Source organism: Pinus tabuliformis, chromosome 4_2, assembly GCF_031772625.1.
Source record: "Pinus tabuliformis cultivar Carrire ecotype Pingquan chromosome 4_2, CPIR1, whole genome shotgun sequence".
Lineage (NCBI taxonomy): Eukaryota > Viridiplantae > Streptophyta > Pinopsida > Pinales > Pinaceae > Pinus > Pinus tabuliformis.
In genome coordinates, this window is record NC_142304.1 from 1,092,154,266 (window position 1) to 1,092,169,898 (window position 15,633).

Sequence of the window (15,633 nt, forward strand, 5' to 3'; positions counted from 1 at the left end):
TTATAGGTTCAACTTTAAAAAGGTGAAGAAGATGTTCTTGCCTCCTTTTTATATATGATATTTTCTTCTTTTTGATAAGAGTTTTTTACATATTTATTTTTTCAAGCTTTAAGAGTTAGTTAGGAACATCTCTAATCACTTTCTCAACAATTTTACAATCATTATCATATCAACAATGGAAAATCTTATTATCCAAGTAAAAAACTTATTAATGACCATGAAAATAGTTACAATGAAAATATAAAACTAATTTCTCCCCAATATAATATATATAGAATATTTTATATCTAATTTATCCAAGTTATAAAATTACGATTTTGACGCAAAGCAAATCATAAAAATAAATAAATTATTTACCGGTACTCGTTTACAGGAGACAAAACCCTTTTAACTCCTATTTAATAGAAATTTGTATATGTGATAGTGATACTAAATTTGTATTTGTATATGTGATAGTGATATTTAATAAAACCTTAATATTCGGAAAGGTTAGCTTTTTATACTATTAAAAAATTACAAAGATTTCTATGAAACTCCGTTAGAAAAAGTATTATTTTTAATTATTAAAAAAATTAACTAACTTCCTTGGAAAATAAGATTTTGTTCATTTATTATGATTATTGATTTTATATTTTCCTTTACTTTTATTATTTTTTAATGTTATTATTCTATTTAGTTTGTTAATTTCAACTTTTCATAATATTATTTTTAATTATAAATTTTATAAGCAATTTTTTTTTTTTTAATTTTTTTTTTTCATTTATTACAATTTATAATTCAATATTAAGAATTTATTTTATTTTTTATTATTATTTGTGATTTTTTTTGTTAAATTTTTATTATTATTTAAATTTATTTATGCCTAAGGTGATTGGTTGAAGTCTTATTATAGGTTGTTTAGCAATTTCCATTTTTATTAGTTATTAATTTTTTTTTATTTTAGTTTCATTTATTTTTTATTTAACTTTTTGTTTTCCTTTTCCTGTTTCTATTTTTATTTTCAAAATATATAATTTTTTTCTCCACATTTCAATTTAAGATGACTTATTATTATATTAAAAAATATTCTAAATATATATTAAAATGTATTAATATAAACATTATTAATTAATTATATTTCTTAATTTATAATGATAACATTCCACAATACAATATTCTATTTTTGCCATATATTTATTATTTTTTAATTTAATTAAATAAACCATACGTACTAGGGGAGGGTCGCCATTACCTGTGCGCCCTCCCCGCCACGTCCGAAAACCACGTGACAAAGCGCATGGAGCCGGTACGACACCTGTCCACCGTGGAGTTCCACGTGTTGGGCATCATGTCATCCCATAAAACTTTCACTCCCGTTTGTTTGGGGTCATTGTTGCGATGTTCCATTTTCCCTTTGTCTTTCTGCTTGGGGCCGGTTGTTGGGCGAAGCCCCCCGCCGAAGATGGCGCGGGACGGCCCCAGAACCTGCGCTCTTCATCCTGTATTCATGTGTTGTTGCAAGCGTTTGTTCGATTGATAGGGTTTGTGGACCTGCGCGCTTCATCTGGTATGCAAGGGCTGGTGCGAATGTTTGTTCGTGGTTTAGTGTTTGTTGTTGAAACATCGCTTCTGCTTTTCTTGTGGTTTTCTGCCTGGATTTCTTGGTCGTTCTGGACTGCTGGTTGTTTAGGGTTTCTCTGGTGGTGGTCTTATTCGCAATTTTTGTTGTTTGGGGAGGAGCCTGTTGCAGTTTTACTGAGCTCGAGGTAATTGTTTAAATTGTTGTTTTGTGCAGGTTTTTTTGCTGGTTTTATGTTGTCTAATGGCTTTTTCTTCTCGTTGCAGGTGTGGAAAAGGTCTTTGCAGGTATGGAGGTGGTTTGGCGAGCTCCAGGGAAGGTCGACGGCTGTCACTGGTAGGATTTTAATCCTACCAGTAATTTCTCTATGTTTTTCAACACAAACAACTCTGTTTGGATATTTTGTAAACTTTCTATGGCAGGGTTTAGGGTTTTGTGGATAAGGGTTTAGGGTTTTTGTGGATATTTTGATTTTTTCAGTCCCCATCTATGAGTTTGCCTCACCTGAGTTTGCCTGACCCAAACTCATCTCATCCGAGTCTACCTCACCTTATCTCCATCCTTCCTCTATGCTTTATGCCTGTGGCTGACTGCCTTGCCTTCCATTTATGAAATACCCCCTCTGAGTAGTGACAACCCGCCCATTGGCAAGACCAGCAAAAGACTACTAGCTTTGGCATCCCGCCTAGCCGTGTTAAAGTAGCGAAATGGCATTCCAGCCCCGAGCAGAAAGACAAAGGGAAAATGGAACATCGCAGCAATGACCCCAAACAAACGGAGGAAACTTTATAAACTTTCTATGGCAGGGTTTAGGGTTTTTGTGGATATTTTGATTTTTTCAATCCCCATCTGTGAGTTTGCCTCACCTGAGTTTGCCTGACATGAACTCGTCTCATCCGAGTCTGCCTCACCTTATCTCCATCCTTCCTCTATGCTTTATGCCCATGCCTGACTGCCTTGCCTTCCACTTATGAAATACCCCCTTTGAGTAGTGACAACCCGCCCATTGGCAAGACCAACAAAAGACTACTAGCTTTGGCATCCCGCCTAGCCGTGTTAATGTAGCAAAATGGCATTCCTGCCTCGAACAGAAAGACAAATGGAAAATGGAACATCGCAGCAATGACCCCAAACAAACGGAGGAAACTTTGTAAACTTTCTATGGCAGGGTTTAGGGTTTTGTGGATAAGGGTTTAGGGTTTTTGTGGATATTTTGATTTTTTCAGTCCCCATCTGTGAGTTTGCCTCACCTGAGTTTGCCTGACCCGAACTCATCTCATCCGAGTCTGCCTCACCTTATCTCCATCCTTCCTCTATGCTTTATGCCCGTGCCTGACTGCCTTGCCTTCCACTTATGAAATACCCCCTCTGAGTAGTGACAACCCGCCCACTGGCAAGACCAGCAAAAGACTACTGGCTTTGGCATCCTGCCTAGCTATGTTAATGTAGCGAAATGGCATTCCTGCCCTGAGCAGAAAGACAAAGGGAAAATGGAACATCGCAGCAATGACCCCAAACAAACGGAGGAAACCCTCTTGATATGTATTATCATCCAATATAAGATATTAGTATTTGGTAGTCCATCGTAATGCCAAAATTGGTTGAAAATTTGAGTTCATTATGGAAGAGGAAGGGATAATAATTGTTACATGTATCCATATTTGACTTTGAAGATTGAATCTCCCCATCCCCTTTAAGCCTTAGATTGAATATCCTAAGTAGTGCATCCACCTAGGATTAAGAATAATTTTGAAAGGGGAGGCAGTTGACTGACTTGGACATTATTTAGACTGGCAAGCATAGTTTTTTGTTCTTATTTGTTGATGCTTGTTTGGCGTGTTGAAACTGCAAGTCAAGCCTTGCATGTATGTTATGATGATAGACATGATTATTTTTTCAAAATTTATGATTCATTAGAAGCTGGAAATTACTGCTTAGTTCTGTGAGAAAGAAGCTTATGATGGATATTGTCTCATAGTTGTCTTAAATGGGACGAGATGGGAAAATTAAAGCAGAAATACCAATATTTATTTTATGTTTTCAATACTCATTCTTGTACCATAAGCACAGATTTTCATGGAAAGGGATATTCAGGACGATGATAAATTATTTTGGCTTGGCACCATTCATTTCTTTCACAGATGGGTGAAATTTCATTTGCCACACCCATGAATGGTTGCGGTTGTGTTTGCTTGCGAATGAAGGATATCCATAGTCCTTTTCTGCTGATGTTTGACTTGCATTAGAGTACTTTGGTAATTGAGTACGAGGTTCCACAGGTGTGGTTGCTCATTGTCAAGGCCTCATTGACCAACTTTATAAAATTTTACGTAGAAAACACTCAATTGTTATTAGTACATTATTTGTTATTTTTAGTTAAGTTTTCTCTATTCTAGTGCTATGTACCTTCAGAAGTATATGGGAATGGAGTGTCAAATCCGTTATTTTATTGTAAGAATGACATGTTGGAACTATCTTTCTAATGGATTGTTATGTGTTACATTTAATAAGGTTGTGTCCATGTAACAACAGTTGCGATTTATGCATGCCGAGTCATGAATCAACTCTAACTGAGATCAACATCAAAGCAATTTTCTCTTTTTGAAGGAATGCTGCAGATATATTTGGTCATTGTCAAGGCCTCATTGACCACCTTTATAAGATTTTACTTGGAAAACGGTCATAAATGTTATTGGTACATTATTCATTATTTTGAGTAAAGTTTGCTCTTTTCTAGTGCCGTATATCTTTAGAAGTATATGGGAATGGTGTATTGAATCTGTTATTTTATTGTTATGGCCTGTTATGTGTTGCATTTCATAAGGTTGTGTCCATGACTCCATCTAATAGGAATTGTGAGTGAATCATGAATCAACTCTGATTTAGATCAACAACAAAGCAATTTTCTTTGTTGGAGTGAATGCTGCATATGCAACACTGTCAAAATTGACCAACAACTTATTTTCCAGTGCTCTATTCCTGCTCTGATTCAAACCTCGATTATTAACATGGAAATTCCCTATCTCAACACTTTAAGCCTTAGATTGAATATCCTAAGGAGTGCATCCACCAAGGATTAAGAATAGTTTAGAAACTCTAGGCCACAGTGGCTAGGGGGGATCCCTTAAAAACCATCCTTTCCATCAACCTAACTAATTTGACCATGAGGAAATAACAAAAAAATAATCTATATTGTTATCACCCATTTATAACTTAAGAGGATTCAATTCAATATTAGTAATTAATGTTTTGTTCCCCATGACATTATCATTCCAAATCTAGATATCTTTGTTGTTTCTTGGAATCCATGCCCTTGGAGTGAGTTACATGTGCACAATCTCTTAGAAACTCCCAGATATGGGAACCTCTTTGATTTTCCTCCATATTGGTAATATGTCTTTTGTTGCTCTCTTTGAAATATTTTTTCAATGGCAGCCATTATAATTGAAATTTTTGTGTCTTGTTTATTTTTGGGGATGAGAAGATGATTAAATGATGCCAATTTTACTCAACTGTTGCAGTTTGTAGCTACCTCAATTGAAATTTTTGTGTCCTGTTTTTTGTGGGGTTGAGAAGAGATTTGGGTTTAGGTATGGTTATTGGTCAGAAATGCATAGGAGGATGATTAAACTTCATTTGCTTAAGGATTTAGGTTATTCTCATATTTATAGCAATTATATTTACAATAATTATATTGAGATGGGATGTTGTTATTTTAGTGTTCTATGTTTGGACATGGAACTAGGATTTTGAATATCTGAATTTAAATTTGAAGGTTTTTTCCTACTCTACTTAATAATGAGTGCTCTCAAAAACTTATTATGAGATAAGACTGTCTGGTCATGTGATTTTTGTATTTATCCTTTTTCATATGCAACTTGATAATGAGTGCTCTCAATTTCTCAAGTGTCCCCTCAATGAATAAAATTATCAGTGGTTTTTTGACATTTAATAAAACTTATTATGAGGCAGATTTCCTCCTTATTTGAGACTGTTTGGTCATTTGATTTTTGTATTTAGCCATTTTCCTAAGCCTTTGGCCATTATCTCTTGTCCAGAGTTGGAATGGAATGTTATTATTGAATTCCCAAACATCGCAGCAATGACCCCAAACAAACGGAGGAATGGCACAGACACAAAATTTTATGTGATGACACGATGCCCAACACGTGGACCTCCACGGTGGACAGGTGTCGTACCAGATCCATGCGCTTTGACACGCAGAATAACTTATAGAAATAGTTTTACCATAATTAATATTCCAGAAAGACATATTCCATTGAAAATTTATTTTCAACGCACAGTTAGGTTGCCACAAGAAATCAGTACTAGGTTGTAAGCCAAAATGTTTCTGTGACAAGAAAAAGAGACAATCTGGTGTTGTAAGCCAAAATGTTTATGTGATAAGAAAAAGATACAATCTAGTGTTGTAAGCCAAAATGTTTCTGTGCTAAGAAAAAGATACAATCCATCCAAAATCCACATCATAATGTGGTTAGAACCAAAAACATATGACACCCCTATTCTTTATGGCCCTGAGAATCTTGAGTGCAAAAACTCCCCGAGTTACCTTCTTGAGCCAGGTAGGTTGGCCTACCAGTCAAGTGCTGATTAGGAAATGGTTGATTGCTGCCATATCATTGATTCCAATTTGCAGCTTCCAACCATGGAGGTATTGAGTACCCAAACCTCACATTTGTACTACTGACCCCTGCATTAAGTGGAGGTGTGTAATGAGCATACAGAGAATTGACACCAACTCTGGTAGGAACAAGGCAAGTGGGTAAACCCTCAGTTTGATAGTGGGGCACTTGAATGTTTATGAGATCTTGGAATAATGGTGTATTATCTGCAATGGAGTCCAATGAGTTTGAAATAATCCCAGTTTCATCAGCTATTCTTGTATCGTTGATCATCCCTTGTCCCTTTTCAAGCATTTGTTGTGCCTTTCGTTTTTCCTTTTCCTCTCTTGCCATTTTCTTTTGTTGGTCCTTAACTTGCCTTGCTTTATCTCTTTCAATCCTTTCATCTGCTCGACGTTGCGCTGCAACAATCCTTGTTGCCTTCTTCTCCTTGACTAGATCCTTCTTTTTCTGTTTTAATTCTTGCATTTCAAATTTCTTTTTTTCAGACTCAACTAATAGGTTTATATAGTCCTCTGAGGTGAGTAACTGTGAACTTCGGCCCAGACGAAGACTACCCGGTGCACCTTGCTTTTTTTCATTGATACTCTCTCTACTGGTAGCTTTAGTAACCGTCCAAGTGTCTTCTCCACCCCTCCCACCTACATGTCATTGCTTGGTACTTCCCTTTCAGTATCTGTTGGAACTGATTGAAATATATCATTATCTTCATTTGATGCCTCATTATGTCCTTCATCTTCTTCCATTGATCTATTGTCCACAAAAAAATGAACAATTTCACTGTTCAATTCTGCTGGTTGTGAGGGCATGTTCATGCTTTCTTCATTGGTTGCTGAGACACTATGTGCATTCATATTGATCATTGCTTCTACTAGCCATGAAGGTGGGGTTACTTGGCTTGGCAATGTCAATTGGTCATTGTCAACTGCATGTTCAACAATATCATTAACAATATCAGCAACAGGAATTTCATGTTCTTGAGTTGGTGGAACGATCTCCATGTTACTGTGAATTTGTTCATTGTTATATGTTGTTTCACATACAGTTTCATCATCTTCAGCATATAAGTGTCCTTGAGACAGGCAAATCATATTACCAGCTACAACAACATCATCTTGGTCATCTACTTCTTGCATTTCAACACCTGTTTAGGCATTCCCTTCTTCCTGACCATCCACATGAAACGCTTGGCTACAACTAGTATCATGCATAAGAGCATCATAGTTCAGTGGCCAGATTCTTGTCCTCCTAAAGCCAGCCTTGATATTTGATGGTGTCAAAGCCCTTTTAAAAGTTTTACTTACAAGCTCTACTAGCTCAAACCTTTTCACCTCAACCCCCTAGATTCTTTGCCATCCATGCAGCGTGCTTTGACCTGAAATAGTTCTTGAAAGGGCCAAACACACTAACATCAGGGGGTTGCAGTCTGTGAGTGGTATGAGCTAGCAATGTCAACAGGTCAATGCCTAAATTGTTTGCTTCCTCAATTGTTTGTACAGCCATGTGGCTCCCATGGCCATCTAATATCAAAAGGTGTCTGTTATTAGGCGAGACGCCAACTGGTACCGATGCAACAAAGTGAAAAAGCCAACTTAGAAACAGTTCTTTAGTCATCCATGCATGGGGATGTGCAGCCATGCATGCACCTGCTTCACAGTTCTGTATATAGTTTTTCAGTTGATTTTTACCTTTGAATAGATAAAATCATGGGATTGAAGTACCAATTGCATTGACACAACATAAAATAGTTATCCACTCCCTGCTCTTAGGCAAAATCTTTGGCACATTTCGGCTCCCTCTCTTGGAAATTACCCGCATGCCACAATTCCTCCCTGCCTGTAAACCTGTTTCATCACAGTTCCATATATGGTCTGCTCCATAAGAATGTTTATTGTAAGCATTAGAAAGTGTGTCATAGAACTTTTGCACAACTGCAGGGCACAAATTTAATGCTTTGTCTCTGTCAAGGCCCTCAGCAGTACGCAATACAAGTTCTGGATGCCTTTTTTTAAACCCAAACCACCATGATTTACCAGGAAACCCATCTTTGAATGGGTTTTTCCTCCCTTGACAGATTTGAGCAACTGTTGATTTGAGTTGTATCAACTTTAGCCCATGTCCCAGTTGGGCCATCTCTTTACACCACTCAACCACCTCGGCCTCTTCCTCCTCAGTCATAACTGTAAGCGGCCCTCTATTTTTTGTATGAGTCAGTCCATTTATCCAATAATGTATTGACGAGGGAGGAATACCATGCTTTTTTGTAGATGCCCGAACTGAGTATCCATTAAACTCTATGTTGTCAATTGCAACTAACATTTGTTCTTTTGTCCATCCTCTTATGGCACTGATCTTTTTAGTTGAGATTGCCCCTTGGACTGTTATTGATGGTGGTTCTGTGGCTGTGGCGTGTTAACATCAGCTGCTGTCACATGGTCATCCTCAACAATGTTCCCTAGTGCATTGTTGGCATTGACATCAGCTGGCCTGTCATCATCAGACGATGTGCATCGCAGCTGCGCACCCCTTGTCACTCTCCTGCCACTTCTCCTTGTACGAGCAGAGTACTTTCTTTTGCCATAGATGCAACAACCTGTAAAATTATTGCATGCATTTAGACATTAGAATATTTGTAAATTATGCTTTATTACTTTTGCAAAAATACTTCTGCTTTATTACAGGAAATTATCAACATGTATGTTAGTATCCTTGAAAAATCAAATATACATAATCATTTTGTTGTATGTCTTCAAAATTATCAGTGATTGTTGTTTTGATAACTTGTCTTCACACTTGAAATACCATGACTGTATTGATTGGTTTTGTTATGCATTTCCCAACAAAGCTCTTGTTCAGTTTGACTACTTAAAATATTGTTTTGTTGTTTGTTGTTTTTTTGTTGTTTTGTTGTTTTCTGTAAGTGATTGGCTGACATTGGAATATGTATTATTACAGAAGTCGAAGATTACAAATAGAGTTCATGCCTCAACATCCCTTTCTCCAAACCTGTCCTTTGACCACATCCCTACGTTTCCACTGCAGTGATGTAACTGGATGGAAATGGAAGAAAACTTAGATTTTTAGTAACAACCAAATAGGCAACCAAAAGCCAAATTATCTTGAGTTTCTAGCTTAGTCGATTTTGATTATTACATTCTGAGTCTCTCCATTGACCTTTGTTCACCTATTTACACAGTGTTTTAGCTAAGGCATAAGCAAGAGAAATGTGCACATATATTTTGTTTCACTCTGTCTCGTATCATTTGCTAGTGATATTGCACATGCTAGCATCATTAGAACCATGGCTATGGCCAAGGAAGAAGTTCCTTCACATTCAGTTACTCTATTGATCACACCTTGTGATGTTTTGGTTATCGGTAGTTATGTGCATAAAAAGCCTTGAATCCATGCTTTCATCATTTAGAGAAAGGAATGCTCGATAATGGGGTAACTGAAATAAAGGAAAAGTTGGATCATGTTTCCAAGAAATCTTCTCAATTATAATATTTCATAGATTTGACTTCCAAAAAATTGAATTGCATTACTTTGTAGTCTCTCATTGCAAATTACAACTTTCTTTTGCCTCAAAAGATGGGCAGAAAGCTAGGAATAAGTAGGACAAAAAGCCAAGGAAAAGAGGAAGGTCTGTGACCAAAAAGCGAAAATATCCAAAGCTAGACAAACTTGATCCATGTAGCACAAAAACAAAACGATAGTCAGCACCCATAATTTGCATGACACACACAACATTGGTTTCCAGGTGATAGACCAAGATTAAAGTAAAATCTTGTCCTAGGTCATTTGGAGGATAGGAAACCAAAAGCCAAATTATCTTCAGTTTCTAGCTTAGTCGATTTTGATTATTACATTCTGAGTCTCTCCATTGACCTTTGTTCACCTATTTACACAGTGTTTTAGCTAAGAGAAATGTGCACATATATTTTGTTTCACTCTGTCTCGTATCATTTGCTAGTGATATTGCACATGCTAGCATCATTAGAACCATGGCTATGGCCAAGGAAGAAGTTCATTCACATTCAGTTACTTAGTTCCTTCACATTCAATTACTCTATTGATCACAACTTGTGATGTTTTGGTTATCGGTAGTTATGTGCCTCAGAAGATGCGTAGAAAGCTAAGAATAAGCAGGACAAAAGGCCAAGGAAAAGAGGAAGGCCTGTGACCAAAAAGCAAAAATATCCAAAGCTAGACAAACTTGATCCATGTAGCACAAAAACAAAACGATAGTCAGCACCCATAATTTGCATGACACACACAACATTGGTTTCCAGGTGATAGATCAAGATTAAAGTAAAATCTTGTCCTATAAGAATGTTTTTGACATCCTTGGATTAAGCAAATAACGCCTTCAATTATATAAATCACAAAAAAAATTCCATATCTGAGAAAACGAATATATAGAACTTGTTCAAGAAATATACATTGGATGGGTTGGGGAACTTTTAAGATAACCTACAACAATAACTATGGGTTGCAGAGTTGCTGTCTACAGTTTGTAATATTGTACTGAAAAGGGATGACGATGATCATATTGATAGTGAGTTGGAAAAGTGGGTGAAGCTTGTTAGGTATGTGGGTAATAAAGATGTATTTTCTGAATTTTGCAAGGAAATACTTTCTCGCAGATTGTTGTTCAATAATAAAAAGGTAATTGAAAATCATGAATGGAGTTTGTTGTCAAAGCTCAAGGTTCAGTGTGGTTCACAACTTACATTCAAGATGGAGGCCATGGTTAATGATTTTGTCCTTAACCAAGAAATGCAAGCTACCTTTCATGATATTTCGAAACAACATAATCATCTTACAATAGATTTCTCCCTTGCAATGTTGAATATGGCAATGTGGCAATATTTTACATAAAATGTACATTGAGACATTTTATCTATGAACTACATTGTTCACATTAAAATGATTTTTTTAATTAATATATTTTAAAGTATAGATCAATATTACTTAATCTTGTATATTAAAATATTTTATTCATGACTTAGCTTGGATATTTTTAAATGTTTCATATTAATTTTATATTATTTTTAGTTTTCAATTGTTTTTCTTTTTTTGTTGTTGAAATATTTTTGAAAAGTATAAGGTTTAAAATTATACTAACACTTTTTTTTACTTCTAAATACTTTACCTATATTTAAAATTGATCTGAAATTATATTATGACATTGAAATATTTCATTTATCATTAAGAGTGAGTGAAATTTCTATACCATATTGGGTTGTAATATCAACAACAAATGGATTGACTATAGCAAGGTTGGGATTATTGATATTTTGCAATGCTTATAATTAAAACTAACTAAACATGCATATTATTTTTGGTTTTATTGTTATAAGTGACATTGTTTTTCTATTTAGAGAATATTTTTTTTGTAATTTAAAAAGACATATCAATTTGTCCGCATGGGGTAGCTCAAGTGGCAATGGCTGTGGAAATGAAGTCTCACAGAACCGGAGATCTTGGGTTCAATTCTTGTGCTACCCTCCTTGGAAATGGGGTGAATAACGGACATGTAAAAACTCGAAAATGAGAAGGTCCTACCTAAGCTTACAAAAAATTGGGTTCAATTCTTGTGCTACCCTCCTTGGAAACGGGGTGAATAATGGACATGTAAAAACTCGAAAATGAGAAGGTCCTACCTAAGCTTACAAAAAAAAAAGACATCAATTCGAAATGACATATCACCCTTATCATACACTATAAAATGTGCCTCTCAATGCACTAAATAAAAAAGATTCTTATAAAAAAATATCTTATCATCTTTTGAAATGACTTAAGAGAAGTTGCCCACAAATTTGTGCTCCAATCCAAGATAAAACTATGTAAGCCTTCTAAATACACCATGAACTATTTCCTAGGTTGAAAAGAGACTACAATGTAATAAGGGAGGTGACCTAATTCATATATGAAATGAAATAGTTGAAAAAAAACCTATAATACAATGAAAGAAATTATTTAATTTAAATGTGAAATAAAATATTAATGTCCACAAAACTAAAAATAACTTATATAACAAATTATATATCGATCTATTTTATTTTTAATTCCAGTACAGTACACCTCATAGATTGTTCGTGGGTTCCATGGATGACTTAAATTCAGCCCATTGAAAGCACGATCTCTGTAATCTTTGGAAATGAATGCAACAATATGTCTGTGATCTTTGCAAAATTAAGCAGTTGTCTATAACGCGACTTTTTGAAAGCTTTTCCGGCGGGTTTTTCTGGTCGAAATCCGGCAGGAATTTATTGGAATCGCAAGTTTGATAGCTAGTTTCTGCATAATGAAAGCGTCCCCGGGGTTTCCGAGGGTGCTGAATCCAAATATGCAGTTAAAAAACCATTTTAATTGCAAGAAATCAAGATTTAAGCTCAATTTCTTCCACCAGATTCCGGAATCTCCAAAAAATCACATTATAGACAACTCCCAAAATTAATGTACATCACCTCCCACGTTCGAATGGATTACGTAGAGCAGATTGCCTCGAGCCTCTGCTTTCCTCTGGCCTGCAAATTCGGATTCGAAAGAAATTTCGTCAGTATTTAGAAAAAGTTTGTCAGGTCAAGAGTTCGAATACTTGGCTCTGGAGGTGTATGAGAAGTACTGTCAGCCCTGAATTGTTTCATTTACTCGTTTTACCCTGCAGGCGCACGAGAAACGAGAAATTATAGGCTGCAACTTTATTTTGGCTTTTCCTACACAGTTCACAATTTTGTTTGGAAGGTAAATTTTTTTGAAAAGGAAAAAAAATAATGATTAGAATGTTTGAATCACTTTTTTAATAATGGAATGGATTCAAGGTCATCAAAAATTTGTATGAGACTCATAATTTTGAAGTTTGAAAATTATAATCAAAAATTTGTGTGACACTCATAATTTTAAAATTGGAAAACTATAATCTAAATTTTCAAAATTTTAGCCAAATATTCAAAACTTTTTATTTTTATTAAACTATTAAACACTTTATAAGAGTTTTTTGGTTTTTCTTAAATTGATAATAAAAAAAATTATTCAGTTTTTTAATTGTAGTTTTGAATTCAGATTCAATAGGTCTAAAAATTATAATTATTTCAATTTATAATCATATTTTATAATCATATTTTTTTTGATCAAAAAGAATTAAAAGAAAAAACGCCAAAAATTAATGTTATTAGGCTACTATTATTGAATTTTGCACTTTGATATCATTTTTATCATTCAGAAACTAATTACATCACTGGTAACGTATAAATTTATTTGAATCTTGCATGTTTGAAATTGCGTCTCCTCATGGTTGTTGAAATTCAGATCTGCACAAACCTGCGTTTGCTAGTTCGAATGGTGCGGAGGGAGGTTACAAAGGTTGCATGGCAGTTTATACTATTTGAAAGCAACAATTCCAATGATACCTCGTTTACCATTGGAATACAATTTGGAATTGCTGTGAGGATTATTCACACGCCAATAACTTCAGTAGCTATGACTTCAAATGCAATTTCTTTTTTTTAAGAATTTGTGTAATTTTTTATAAGGTAAAGAAATTTATCATAATTGTTTGGTCAAATTAATAGGGAGGACAATTATTATTAACTACTATCGGTCTAATATACACTGACTCATTATTCAAGGAAAATTAGAATATATACTACTCATTATTCAAGGAAAACCAAGCCACCTAGAATTACTATTGGGTAGGTTTCACATCTTTGGGTTTTGGATCATTTATTTCCTTAAACCTAAAAGATGAACTTTTGAGACAAACAAAAATCAAATTCATGCACTTTGTTTATAGTGTATTATTTTAATTTTAATTTCAATATAATATTATTTCTACATTAATTATGTCATATTTATTTTGGAATAGGGTTTTTAGAATTTTAATTATGTCATATTTTGGAATAAGGCTTCTAGAATTTTAGTTTAATTACTAGTTTAGATCCATTTAAAATCCAAATCTACCAAGCACAAAGAGCGAACAAATCTCTTTTCACTCTAAAAGAAATTTGCACTTCAAAAGGTTTGATCACAGTGCTCTCTAGATCTGAAGTTAAGATGGATTTAGGCTGGTTTAATTATTAATAATCGCTAATTATAAATATTATTTTTATTATTATTTATTTTATGTAATTTTACAAGGTCAAAATGGTTTAATTAATAATTATAATTATTAATATTATTTTTTAAATTATATTTTTGGTTTATTTTTATGGAGTCAAAAGGTTTACATAACATCACATCACATCACACAACCTTGCAACATCTTTTCCATTAAATAAATAATTATTAGGTGGATAGTAGAGAATTTAAGCTCTAATGAATATTCTAGAATATTTGAGCCAAGAAGCACCCTCCGACATACTATGATAGAGATGATGTCGTAATGTTTAACATTTTGACTTAATCAAAAGTAAAACAAAATAAACTTAAATTACAAATAAAATAAAATAATAAAACATAAAATTCTACAACCCATTGTTTTTCTCATGGTATTCTTAACCCATGGTTTTTTTCGGTGGTATTATTCTCTAATGTGGTTTATTTTAAGGCTAATAATTAAACCAACCTATATCCATTTTAACTTTGGATCTACCAACTCCTAAAGTGATCAAATCTCTTTTCACTCTAAAAGAGGTTTGCATCCCCTCCTTACTTGGTAGATTTAGATTTGGATTTCAGATGGATCTAGGCTAGTTTTAGTAGTAGTCACATATTTAAATTAGATTTTATTCTTTTAAATTAAATTGATTAATTAAAAAATGTCATATGAACAATGAATTATGTCCATGGTATTGTAACAAATCCAATTTACAAATTAAGAATCTCCATGGTAAAGTGAGGTGAATCTTCATGATTAATGTATTGATGTTTATCAATAGTTGAGATTTATGTCAAAATTTGTTATGCCCTGTCTAACCTTTTACTTAAATCGAATAATTTAGAAAAAGAAGAAAAAAAAGTGTCACATGAAAATGAAATGAGTTATAGTTTTTTTTGGGAATGTTGTATTCATAAAACACTGTATTGGCCTATAGCATTGTAACAAAGACTATTTATAGGTTAAGAATCTCCATGGTAAGTTAGAGGTGAATCTCCATGCTTAAAAATCTTGTTCCGTGTTTAATTAAAATGTTTATATGTTTCTTTTAGTTTGTCAATTTGTATGTGATCCTCTAGGCTTGACCTGTGGCTTGAGGAGTCATGAACCAAGGGCATCTAAGCTGTCAAAAGCCCTGGGGATCGCTCCCGACTCGGCCACACCAACGGGGATCGCACCCGGCCTGGGCCACACCAACCCTGACGGGGATCACACCCAACTCGGCCACACTAGTAGGGATCGTACCCGGCTTCGGCCACACCAACCCTAAATTGACTGGATTTTTAGCATGTCTCCTCCCCTAGCACAGGACACAACCACCCTCGTGAGGT